Consider the following 14131-nt stretch of genomic DNA (forward strand, 5'->3'; position numbering starts at 1 on the left):
CCAGGTAAGGCACAGCCGAAGAATCAAAGTCCAGGAATCAAGCAGGGGTTCAGGTGAGCAGGAAACTATGAAATGTTTAGCAAAATGCAAAAGAAAATAAGACATGGATAATAAAATACAGTGTTATGTAGTATTGCACAGTAGAGCAATCATTACAAAAATGGCAGTGGAAGAGTATAAATACTACTGAGCTAATCAAAGGAAATGGGGAGAAGGTGAGTAAGTGGGTGGAGCAGCTCAGGTGAGGAAAGGGTGGGCAGAAAGGTGTGCCTGGGTCTGCAGTGACAGGAGAGAGAGTAACAGGGAGAACAAAGCAGAATGAATGAATGAATGAATGAATGAATGAATGAATGAATGAAATATCAGGAGTGGTTTATGACAACCATCATATGGTGACTATAAGCAGCTGGCAGAAAGCAGCTAATCAAATCAAATCTCATCGTCATACAGTCACACACAGTACAACACACAGTGATATTCTGAGGTGAGTCTTTCTTTCTTTACTCTTTCTTTATGGAAGGAACCCCATTAGCTCCCACAGAGTTGTCACTGGTCCTCCTGGGGACCTCATTAATAGAAATTAAAAACACGGTGTATAAACACCAAAAATACACCGTGAACAAGCATAAAGATCAGATGATAGAAAAACTACATATTAAGGCACCAATAACAAACACATGGTACCAAAAACATAGATAGAAACAACGAGGAACCGAAATAGCTCAAATGTTAATAAGTACAATAGATTACTTGAATTGTGTTTAAGTAACTTTTTTGTGGGAGAATCTATGACGTGTTTGATGTTGTTGGAAGGCATGTTCCTGGCTGAGGAACCTCTATACACTTATCTATAACAGTTCTCATCATGCAAACAGTACGAGGACTAGGTACTGCCACCTGACCAGAGCTCACTTGCCACGTCCTGTACTCATAGTAAAAACCGCTATATACTAATTTTTCACAAAGTGTGGTGTATTATTCTAGATGACAATCTGCATGAATAAATGAGTACAGTAAGATCAATGAAGTTCTAATCTGGAAGCTCTGTTCTCCAGAGTTTGAAGGGATTTTTATGTTTTTAAATAGCATTTGACCAGATGACCAGGCAGTGTTCAAGGTGTGACAGAACAAGTGACCTAATAACACCAAACATGACAGAAGATGGACCATATGCTGAACATTATTGTGAATTAGTTATGCCCTTTGCTTCCTGGAGACAACGTAATCAATATGGTCAGACCAAGACAGGAGGTTCTCGAATTGAGCTTCCAGTAGTTTTGTTAGGGTGCTCATTTGTCTGTCCCCATTGTTTTTCTTTTCCCTTGTCCCTTCATGTTATGTGTCTGTTCCCCTGTCTGTCTGAGGCTGGGTGTGGCCACACTCACTCTCTGTTGGTCTCCGCCTATTTACCTGTGCACCTGATGCACATGAGACTCATCAGAGCAGCAGTACTTAAGGGTGGCTCTCATCAGTGTCTTTACGTCTGAGCCTCTTGTGAATATTATACTCGGTAACCAATCTTTTGTTATGTCCTGTCGTAATCTTGCTGAAGTGTCATTTTGGATTTCCTTGTTCCCTTTTTTTGGGCTGCCACTTACTTGTTTTTTCAGTGCCTTCCAGCCACATTTAGTGTCACGCTCTGCCTCTGACCTGCAGCTTGTTTGTTTAACTAGTTCTGTTATAGTGCATTTTCTCTTTGTTTTTCACTAGTTACTTTGTGGTTCTAATAAATCCTGTTTGCTTATACATTCCGTCTACCGGTCTGCAGCACTGGGTCCAGTTAACATTATTTGGCTTTGCCATAACAAGTTTGGTTTTAGTCACTCACTCAACTGATATCCCATCTATACGTTGAGTGCACCAGTGAGAACATTCCAAGGGTTAGGGTTATACCAAATACAATACATTTAGTTTCGGCAACATTCAGAACTAATTTGTTCATTTTCACTCATTTAGTAATGATATGCAACTCCACCTGTAGATTTTCTCTCAGCTCCACTTAAGTTGGTACTGCACAAAACAAAGTTGAGTCATCAGCATATATGACTGCATCAACAGTGTTAAAGGTGATAAATCGTTTGTAAAGTCTGAACATCACAGTGGACTAAAGCGACTCCCTTGTTGGACGCCGCTGAATATTTCTTTACTTTCAGAAAAGCTGCCATTGAAAATCACTCACTGGCTTCTGCTAGAGGTAACTCATGTAATCTATGCAGGAGCTGAAGGTGAAACACTATAAGGTTTGAGCTTATACTGTTGTATTCAGCTGACCTGAACTGTTTTCTTATCCAACACATTTCAATGTATAGTTCACCTTAGGTTCTTATTATTTATAGATCACCAAAGCATTGCCCAATTTTTTTTGACTGATTTCTCTGAGCTGTTATCTATTATTCAGATTTGAATGTAGTTTCTGAGTCTGATGTTTAAATGTCCTGCATCAGTTTTAAGTGTCAGCCTCCAGAATGTTCAGTTAGAAATCAACTGGAGGCTCTGAGAGCCAATGAGGGCTCAAAGAAACAACTAGCTGATGGATTTCCATCGGCAGCAGCTTCCTGACACCATTCCTCTGTCAGCTTATTAGCTGCAGTGCTGCTCTTTGCTCTAGTAATTGTTTATTTTCTTCATTGTTCTCCATTTTAACAACCTGTTCCTCTGACTGACGGAGGCAGCACATCATTGGTCCATTTTGTGCTGAAGACAGACTGCTGATAACCACCATCATCACCATCATCTGTGACTGCAGTTTCTGATGTTGTCGGGTCGGCTCAAACGAAGACTCTGTCAAATTTACCCACCGCTGTTTGTACTTGTGTTTCTGTTCTTTCGCCTTTGTTTTACCTGTGTTTGATCTTTATTCACCTGTGTTTTGCTAGTTGTTCCAACTGTTGACGCACAAAGCATCATATTAACCAACATTTACACACCTGTGCTACACCCGTTAATGCAGTTGTTGACAGTCATGTACAGGAAGGTCAAGCCTGTCACATTTTAAGCCGGTCAGGGCAGAATGCCTGAAGATGATTACAGGTGTGCTGGAAGGAGAGGAGTCAGGTTACCTGGTCTTGCAGCTCACTGGTGTGGAAGACTGACTCCTGAGATGGGGCAGATGAAGTTTCCCTGAGACGATGAATGAAAACTGACCTGCAGGTCCTCAGAGGTTAACTGACTCACACACACACACACACACACAAGCAGGGGGCCACTTCCTGCCAGATAAAGGGTGTTTGTTTCAAAAAAGACTCCTGATTGGTTAATAGGGAGCATGACCGTGGCAACGGCAGGGGGTAAATCAATGGAGCCTGACGCATCAGTGAACGTGTGCAAGATGTAAAATAAAACCTTGATCAGGTAAGTTTCACATGGAAGCAGCTGATAGGCCGATATCTGTGAGAAAAGATTTACCTTTACCTGAGACACATACACCTGAGCAGAGTTGGAGGAAGTACAGGTCTAAAATGCAGAGGGTGGGGTTAGTGACTGCTCCCTTTTTTAAATCCTGTTTTTGAAATGATATATTATCTCATATGTTTTTTCTCATTGAATTCAGTAACACGTTACCTTTATCTATTTATCACATCAGTTCATCTAGATGTGATAACTGACTATGTGCTGATGCTACATTTACTGCACAGCCTCCACAGTTTAGATGAGACCTGAAGTATGTTTGAATTCTTGTGAGTTAAATATTTCATGAATGTTTGTATTTATTCAAGGTCTGGTTTTCTGCTTTTCCACTGTGTTCATGCAGTTTCTGGACTCTCACTCAGTTCATGTTGCTCCCACAGCTCTTGGTTACAGGTGGACATTAGGATCAAAGGTCCAGGTGAGCTGCAGTCATTCAGAACTGAGCTGGAACAGACTATACCTTAAAGTGCCCTTAATTCCTCTTTTGGACCCAATCCCAGAGTCCAGCTTGACTCCAGCTCAGTTCTGGTTTCAGGACGTCCTGCTGCAGATCGATGCAGACTCATGTTCTGCCCTGATTCCCACAGACAGCAGGAAACTTGCTTCAAAATAAAAACACAGAAGGTCAATGAGTTTTCCAGTATGTAGAACTGAAAGGACACCTTTGTTTTCATTGGACAGTCTGTTACACACAGTCTGATGTACACAATCTCACACAGGAAGACAAAACTGTGTGAAGGGAGAAGGTGCAGCGGGGAGGGAGGGTGGTGGGTGGGAGTGAAGGTGAGGCAGGAGGTGATGGATGTAGCTCAGAGGAATGTTGGCAATTTCTCTCTGCAGCTCAGTGTCGCTTTAATAAAGGTTCCATTCTATACATCCACTAACCTGATTACACACACTAACACACACACGAACACATGTACAAACACTCTTACAGGGGTAACACACAATAACATACACAATGGCACACACAGTAACCTTTCTGTGTGGGCTTTGCATGTTCTCCCCATGTTCACCTGGGGTATCCTTCTTTAAAAAAAACCCACTAGAAACATGCAAGAAGATCACCACCTGACCAATGCTGACAAAGGAAACTGGGTCCCTGGGCGCTGGTCAGATGGCAGCCCACCGCTCCTGGTCCGCCGTGGAGGAGGACGACCAGGATGGGTTAAACATGAAGGACAAACCACTAATTGCATGCCGTGTTCATGTATGTTGTGTGACAAATAAAGGGGATTGTCCCTCTGATTCTTCTTCTTCTTCATTCTTCTAACACACAGTAATACAGGCAGCAGTTACTGTGTTTATTTTCTGGGAGGATTCTGGACATATAACAACAGTAAACCACAGTGCAGGGCTGAACTCAGGCAGCTTCTCTTCTCCATGGTAAGGTGGAGGCCTACAGAAGCAGGGACAGAGTCCTGTACAACCAAAGCAGAAACAGGTTGAGAAAGGAGCTAAAAGCCCTTCATCAGTGTGTAGGAAACTGCAGGATATTACCAACTACAGGAGACCCCCTGGCTCAGATATCAACCACCATTGACACCCCACACCATTTTCACCCCTCCCCATTGACCCCCCACTAACACTCAGGATCTGAGAACAGGATGTGTGTCACTTCTTCAAGAGACAGAAGATCAGGGAGGCTTCTGGTCCAGATGGCATGTCCCCCCTCCTGGCTCAAAGTCTGTGCTGATCAGCTGATACCCATCTTCAGTTGTGTCTCATGCTTCAAACACCCCATTATAACTCTGGTACCAAAAAAATCCTCTGTCTCAGGATTAAATGACTACAGACCGGTCACCTTTAAGTCTGTAGTCGTGAAATCCTTGGAGAGATGGGTGCTGGCTCAGCTAAAACATTACAGGCCCGTGCAGCACCCCCTGCAATTTGCCTAAAAGGCAAACAGGTTGGTGGAGGACGTAGTCAACATGGGACTGAACTATATCCTGTAGCACGTTAACCACTGAGGGATCTTGTTTGTGGACTTCACCTTGGCATACAACACCATCACCCCAGAAATCTTCTATTCTATTGTGCAGCACTCAGTCAAAACTGGGAAAACTTCAATGATGGTTGTCTCCATTAGTTACTGATGGAGAAAACAGGGACCATAATCAAATTTTGAAGTCTTCCAGGACACTTGGACCTACTGGAAACTGGAAACTTTGCACATGACATCACTTTCATTAATAGAAAATATAATGTAGGTCAAGAACGTTAAAATATTAAATAATAGAAAAATTAGGCTCACATTCAATTCCATAAGGTTTGCTGTTTTTACATTTACATTTATTTAGTTGACATGTTTATCTAAAGCGATTTACAATAAGTGCATTCGCCCATGTGGATACAACACAAAAACTGCAATAATCATGCAAATTCATCAGCTTCATGAAAGAAGCTGAACTGCATCAAGTGCTAAATTTAGAACAATAATAGAGAGTTTTTCTTTTCCTCTTCCTCTTCATAGTGACGGAGTAGCAAGCCATTTGGACCTAGCAGAGCGCCATCGATTGCCTGGGGTGTATGGTCTGACCATGCCTAGATGTAGGATGGACCTGAGTCCTTTGCTGTGTGGTAGGCAAGTACCATCATCTTGAACCAGAGTCTTGCAGCCACTGGTTGCCAGTGCAGGAATTTCCTCTTGCGGGACAAATAAAGGTATATTGAATTGAATTGAAGGATGTGGAGGAGTGATATAGTGTGGGAAAACTTGGGTAGGTTGATGACCAGCCAGGCTGCCACATTCTGGATGAGCTGCAGAAGTGGCACATCACCAAGAAGTGAGTTGCACTAGTCTAGGTGTGAGGCAACAAGAGTCTGGAGCAGACAAAGTGCCTCGTGGTGAATGGTTACTCTGTTTGGGGGAAACCCACATTGGGAATCCAGCAGAACTTTCTCTGCCACGAAAAGTAGCCTGTTGGCCAAGATCTGAGCCAGAGTTTTCCCAGCACTGGACAGGAAGGAGATTTTTCTCTAGTTTCCGCAATCTGCCCTGTCCTCCTTCTTATAGATGAAATTTTGGGGACATTCCTAAGATGTGCAGGGACATATATCCTCGTTGCATATATGTGAATATGGTCGAGGAGAGACAGTCCACCCGTCTTTAGACCTTCAGCCATGATTCCAACAGGACCAGGCTGTGTTGTTTTTCTTCCTTCTCTGACAGGCTGGGTGGTGCTGCCATGTGCTCCTGTACTGGCTGCTGAGGGAGCCATATCAAGAGTGAAGTGTCTGTTTGAGAGGTCTTTGTAGGACGTTTTGCAGATGTCAGTTATTGCCTCACTATCTTTCAGCAGCTTTTGACTATCATAGGAGCAAAGGGGGATTTGGCAGTGATGGTTGGGCTAATATACTGTTCTTGTCGCATCAAGGAAGCCTCTGTTACAAGGTAAAACTTTATACTATACACTGTATATTGTTATAATTATATACAATTTGTTGTTTTTGTTTTATGAGGCCAATAAGACAACCCTTTGACATTGCACTACCACAATGTAGCAAGAACATTCCAGCAATATATAATGTGGCCATAACACTTGGATCGTATCAATACACAGAACACAAGTTTGTAGTACACATGCCTTTATTCAATAGATGTTCAATAGATTCAATAGATATTCATTAAGAATTGTGCCCTGAGACCTTAAATCAGAGGTCAGAGGATATGAGAGACTGAAAGTGAGATACACAAAGAACCAATGCTGTGTATTATGTTAATGACTAAAACCAAAACTCACTAAAAATGAATGAATGAAGGCACAATCTAAAGAGTACAGAAAGCACGATACAGTGTACTCCTTTGTCACCCAGAGATTCCCTTAAAATCACAGTTTAATGAGTGAGTTAGGAGAAGTTTTCTAAACTTTGTGAAATGCTGTCACATTCTTAAGAGTAAAATGTGTAAGAATTAGCAGCCCCTTGAACGGCCACTGACCGTTCTGAGCCCCAAGGGACTGTCAGTGTTTACACCGTGGGCGACAGCACAAGGCTCAGCAGCCTCCAAGTGAACATGGCCAGATCAGGACTGAACACAGCTTCCAAGACTGAAGGAAGCCAGTTTGACAACAGGGGAAATGGTACCAAGGTGATTGACAGAAGCTCCAACCAGGACTCTGACTCCGGGGATGATGAAGACACAGCAAGCTGGCACAGGAGAGCCGTGAGCTGGGGCAGCAGGGTCCTCACCAGTGGGAAACCAGTGTCTAAGAATTTTTTTCCAATTAGTAAGGAAAATAGGTTTAAGAATACTTAATTTCTTGACATTTTGTGAGTTTATTTTGTGTATTTCTTAGACTAAAAAGCTTGTGAAGAGAGCTTGTGAAATGTAGCAAACATACATACTCCCAGCTGAAATTACAGAAACAGGACAGGCCACAGCTAGCTGGTTAGCAAGCTAACTTCAGTAGTTATCTCAACACAACAACACAACACATCTTCAACAGACCAAACTGGTACTTCTTCACATTCTGTTGATAATCTTAGTTTACTTTTTGAATGTTTTAGACGTCTTACATGTTGTACCTGTTAATAATTTGTCTGTTCTAGTGAATTTGGCGGCATTATTGCTTTGTGTATGAAAAAATTTCTCCCCAGACTCCGTTATAAACCGTATAGTTTAACCCATACGGCAAAGATCTGAAGCCTGGCTTCTTCTCTCTATTTTCATTTTCTTCTTCTTGTTTTAAAAATGAGTGACAATTCTCTCTGGCAGAAGGCTGTTGTCCACCAGGACCAAACTCTGCTGCCACAAAGAACAGTTTTTATCCATCTGCAGCTGGCCTTATCTGGCCTCTTTCAGTTAAATGACTGTTATGGCACTAGCCAAGTGAACTCAGGTACAGACACAGACACTGAGTTACATCACTCGAATCAAATCAGAGAGACCAGGGAGTGGGTCACAGAGCCAAGTAGGTCCAGAGCGGAATGCTGGGCTGAACAGGAGTCCAAGGCAGGGCGCAGGGCAGATGGGAGGAAATGGCAGGAGACAGGGTCTGGAGCAGAACAGAGGGCATGAGCAGGAGCTACAATCTGGCAGCATGGATGTGGCAGAGCTGAGTCTTTGTAAAAGGCTTGATTACACATCTACTGGATGGGATGCAGCTAGAGAGGCTCCAGCTCTCCACTCTGGTAATCATGCACCACACAAACACAGAGCGAGAGGGAGGCTCCACAGGGAGACAGGAGGTTACTGCAGATCAACACACAAGACAGACAACCATTCACGCTCACACTCACACCTAAGGACAATTTTAGAGTCACCAATTCACCTAATGAGCATGAGAACCCAGGCATGCACGGGAAGAACATGCAAACTTCACACAGAAAGGCCCGACCCGGGAATCGAACCGGCGACCTTCTTGCTGTGAGGCACACGCACTACCTGCTGCGGCACCGTGCAGCCTTATTCATATTATATATTGTCTTATTTTTAGAATATTTTTCTGTTTTCTATTTAATCCTCTTGTCTTGTAGTACTTGCTTTGGATTGGCTTTTAGTTGTACTGTTTTTTTTTCTACTTGTTATTTTTGTCATTATGCACCAAAATATCAGCTCAAATTCTTCATCACTTCTGGGTGATACATGTGATTCTGATTTTGGTTAACAGAAACTGCATGTTTTTTCTGAGGAGATGCTGCAGATTTAGTTTTGAGTCACAGTAAAAACCTGTCAGGAGGTTGACAGATGATGGTGTCAGGTAGAGAGACCGTCCCACCTGTTACATGTACAAGGTGAGAACAAGTGTCCAAAATCAGCAGTGTTGTCTGCGGGGTCTGTGTCATGGGAGTGTTGGATTATGTAGCAGTGACCTCCATAGTGGATTCTCAAGCCTTCAATTACATTTATGTGTGAACCTGTAAAAAGTCCTGTTAGTACCAGCAGAATTATGCACAAAATCTCCTCTTGTAAACAAAGGAGATGATGGAGCACACTCTGATGTCATGAGACAATAGCTCTGCAAAAAGAGTTTCTTAGTATCTTTGTCCTGGAAGGAGTTCTCTAAAAGCTGTTTCCAGTGACCTAAAACTGCATTTGTGTGTGGACAAAAGGCCAAAACACAGAAAAAGCTTATTCTTGAAAAGTACCTGAGTACATGTTGATTGATCAGTCTGTTAACTGAATTTTATTCTTCAGCCTGGTGGTGGGGGTGTTGACTGTTTATTCTTTGGTTAGCTCTGACCAATCAACAGCAACTGACTCACTGTGTCACTAAGGATGTTAGGAGCAGCTAACTTTAGTTAACAGTTAACATTTGTCAAGTTGACTTAAAAGAAATGCTGCAAAAGTAACCTCTTGGATGCCCCCATTCAATTCAATTCAATTCAATTCAATTCAATTCAATTCAATTCAATTCAGTTCAATTCAATTCAATTCAATTCAATTCAATTCAATTCAATTCAATTCAATTCAATTCAGTTCAGTTCAGTTCAGTTCAATTCAATTCAATTTACCTTTATTTGTCCCGCAAGGGGAAATTCCACTTTACAGCAGCATCAGTAAAAGATAGAATTAGGTAAAAACAGCAAGTATATACAAAAGAGTGTAATAAAAATAAGCATTATCTTGAATTAGAAATTGTATTTGCGGACTGTTTTGTTCAGGATGAATTGCACAGATTATTGCACAGGTAGTTTACAGATGATTTACAGATAAATGATCAAAAAATGACTTTCAGCAGTTCTTGTTGTGCAGTCTGACGGCTGCAGGAAGGAATGACCTGCGACGCTCCTTCACACACTTTGGATGTAGCATCCTGTCACTGATGGTGTAGCATCCTATCACATGGTATATAAAACATAACAAAGTACCCTCTTGGATGCCTCATGTGCTCGGAAAGGGTTTGCAGTTGTTTCACTGGCAGCTGCCTTTTTCATCTTTTTCAACCCCTACCTCTACCAATAGACTTATCAATTTTTTAATGGTTGTGCTATTAGTTTCAATACAAGTGGTGTAAAATGGACTTCGGGACCTACCAGAATCCAAAGTGGTCTATAGTTTGTGTGCCTTCATCATTGTTTTAGTGCATGGATGATCTACTGTGTCAGATTCAAAGTGTTGAATGTGCAATAACTTAACTGAACATGTGAGACAATCTGTGCACCTGAGCAATAACCTGTGCAATATATTCTCATGGCTATCGGAAGAAGAATTAGAGAAAGGACCACGCTTTTTATGTCTGATTTAAATCTGAAACCGTGAACAGAATCTCCTCTGGAGCAGGTTAACTATGCAGCATCAGTTACCATGGTGATGTAGCCGGGTTAAGTGAAAGCTACCTTGAAAACTGGTTTTAGGCTCAACAAACCTCTTAACTCATTAATCTTTCTTCATAGTACAGGTGAATGCAGGTGAATTCATTTACGCAAACAGGGGGAGACAAAGGGAGAAATCAAAAGCCAATCAGTGATGAGGAAAGTAGAACAAAGGTTGTGAGATAAAGGAGGTGAGGTAGGTGAGGAAAGGACATTTCTAGAGCATTGATGTTATCATTATTATTTTTCAATTCAATTTCAATTCAATTTTATTTGTATAGCGCCAAGTCACAACAGAAGTTGTCTCAGGACACTTTCCATACAGAGCTGGTACAGACCAAACTCTTTATCTACAAAGAAACCAACAATTCCCCCATGAGCAAGCACTTGGCGACAGTGGCGAGGAAAAACTTCCTTTAACAGGCAGAAACCTCAGACTGAACCAGACTCTGGGTGGGCGGCCATCTGCCTCCACCGGTTGGGTGAGAGAGGAAGAGCAAGAGAGGGAGAGTGAGACAGACAGACAGACAGACAGACAGACAGACAGACAGACAGACAGACAGACAGACAGACAGACAGACAGACATGCAGTCAGAGAGAGAGAGACAGAGACAGAGAGACAGACATGCAGTCACAGTAACAGTGACAGTGGATGTAATAACAGCAGTAGCAGTTGCAGTGGATGTCAGGCAGGGCCAAGGCAGGAGACGCAGCTGAAATCCACAATCCAGATTCAGCCACTGTCCATGGGAACCTGCAAGACGACAAAGCACAGAGACTCCGGGGAAGGAGCTAAGTTAGTAACACGCCGTGGTAGGACATGAAAGCCTGCAGATGGAGAGGGACAGAAGGACGGAGGAGCTCGGTGTATCTTTGGAGGTCCCTCGACAGTCTAATCCTATAGCAGCATAACTAGGGGCTGGTCCAGGACCAGCCTGAGCCAGCCCTAACTATAAGCTTTATCAAAGAGGACAGTTTTAAGACGACTCTTAAATGTAGAGACAGTGTCTGCCTCCCGGACAAAGACTGAAGATGGTTCCACAGGAGAGGAGCTTGATAGCTAAATGCTCTGACTCCTGTTCTGCTTTTGGAGACTTTAGGAACCATAAGTAGAAATGCATTCTGGGAACGCAGTGTTCGAGTAGGGCAATAAGGTACTATGAGCTCTTTAAGATAAGAAGGTGCCTGGCCATTTATGGCTTTGTAAGTAAGGAGGAGAATTTTAAAGTCTATTCTAAACTTTACAGGGAGCCAGTGCAGAGCGGCGAGTATTGGAGAAATATGATCTCGCTTCCTGGTTTTTGTCAGAACACGTGCTGCAGCGTTCTGGAGCAACTGGAGAATATTCAGCAGCGAATTTGGGCAGCCTGATAGTAAAGAATTGCAATAATCCAGCCTGGAAGTTACGAATGCATGGACTAGTTTTTCTGCATCATTTTGAGACAAAATATGCCTGATTTTTGCGATATTACGTAGGTGAAAAAAGGCAGTCCTTGAAATTTGTTTTACATGGGAGTGAAAGGACATGTCTTGGTCAAAGATGACTCCCAGATTCTTTACAGTGGTGCTGGAGGCCAGCGCAATGCCATCCATAGCTGCTATGTCATCAGAAAGTGACTTTCTAAGATGTTTAGGGCCGAATACTATAACTTCAGTTTTGTCCGAGTTTAGCATCAGAAAATTGCAGGTCATCCAGGTCTTTATGTCATGAAGACATGCTTGTAGTCTAGTTAACTGACTGGTTTCTTCCGGCTTCATTGATAAATATAGCTGGGTATCATCTGCATAGCAATGAAAATTTATTGAGTGCTTCCTGATAATCTTACCTAAAGGAAGCATATATAAGGTGAATAGAATTGGTCCAAGCACAGAACCCTGCGGAACTCCATAGCTGACTTTAGTGAGCACAGAGGAGTCGTCATTAACGCGTACAAAATGAGAGCGATCTGACAAGTAGGATTTAAACCAGCTTAGCGCAGTTCCCTTAATGCCAATGAAATGTTCCAGTGTCTGCAATAGGATGCCATGGTCAATGGTGTCAAATGCAGCACTAAGATCCAGTAAGACTAGTACAGAGACAAATCCTTTATCAGATGCAATTAGAAGGTCATTTGTAACTTTAACCAGTGCTGTCTCTGTGCTATGATGCACTCTAAATCCTGACTGGAAATCCTCGAATAAACTATTATTGTTTAGAAAGTCGCACAGCTGATTGGCAACTGCTTTCTCAAGAGTTTTTGAGAGAAAGGGAAGGTTGGATATCGGTCTATAGTTGGCTAAAACCCCTGGATCAAGAGTAGGCTTTTTAAGGAGCGGTTTTATCACAGCTACTTTAAAGGACTGTGGTACGTAGCCTGTTGATAAAGAGAGATTGATCATGTCTAAAACTGAAGAGTCAATTAGAGGTAATACTTCTTTAAACAGCTTAGTCGGGATAGGATCTAAAATACAGGTTGATGATTTTGATGATGAAATTATTGAAATTAGTTGGTGAAGGTCAACAGGAGTAAAACAGTCTAAAACTGCGACAGACTGAGTAACAGTTTCTACGATTTCTGCGTTTGAAGACAAAACAGTACCTGTTAACGGCAGGAGTCGATGAATTCTGTCTCTAATAGTTAGAATTTTATCATTAAAGAAGCTCATGAAGTCATTACTGTTCAGAGCTAAAGGAATACATGGTTCAACAGAGTTATGGCTCTCTGTCAGCCTGGCTACAGTGCTGAAGAGAAACCTGGGATTGTTCTTATTTTCCTCTATTAGTGCAGAGTAATAGGCTGCCCTGGCACTGCGGAGGGCTTTCCTGTATATTTTAAGACTGTCTTGCCAGGCGGACCGAAATTCTTCCAGATTGGTAGAACGCCATTTCCTTTCTATTTTCCGTGAAGTTTGCTTTAATTTGTGGGTTTGAGGAGTATACCATGGAGCTAACCTCCTATGTTTAATTTTCTTCTTTTTTAGGGGAGCAACAGAGTCAAGTGTCATACGCAACGATCCTGTAGCACTATCAACCAGGAAGTCAATCTGGGAGGGACTAACGTTAGCATAAGACTCCTCTGTTGTATTGAGACATGGCATTGAATTAAATGCTGATGGGATCATATCCTTAAATTTAGCTACAGCACTATCAGACAGGAGTCTGCTATAAGAATTTTTGCCTACTGGCTGGTAGTCTGGTAATATGAATTGGAAAGTTATAAAATGATGGTCTGATAAAAGAGGATTCTGTGAGGAGACTATTAAGTCTTCGATTTCAATGCCATATGTCAGAACAAGGTCGAGGGTGTGGTTAAAACAGTGAGTCGGTTCATGTACATTCTGGCGGAAGCCAACTGAGTCTAATACTGAGATAAACGCAGTGCTAAGGCTGTCATTATCAACGTCGACATGTACATTAAAGTCACCTACAACAATTACTTTATCTGCTTCAAGAACTAAACTTGATAGAAACTCCGAGAACTCAGCT

This window comes from Chaetodon trifascialis, chromosome 17 (assembly GCF_039877785.1).
Source record: "Chaetodon trifascialis isolate fChaTrf1 chromosome 17, fChaTrf1.hap1, whole genome shotgun sequence".
NCBI classification, from domain to species: Eukaryota; Metazoa; Chordata; class Actinopteri; order Chaetodontiformes; family Chaetodontidae; genus Chaetodon; species Chaetodon trifascialis.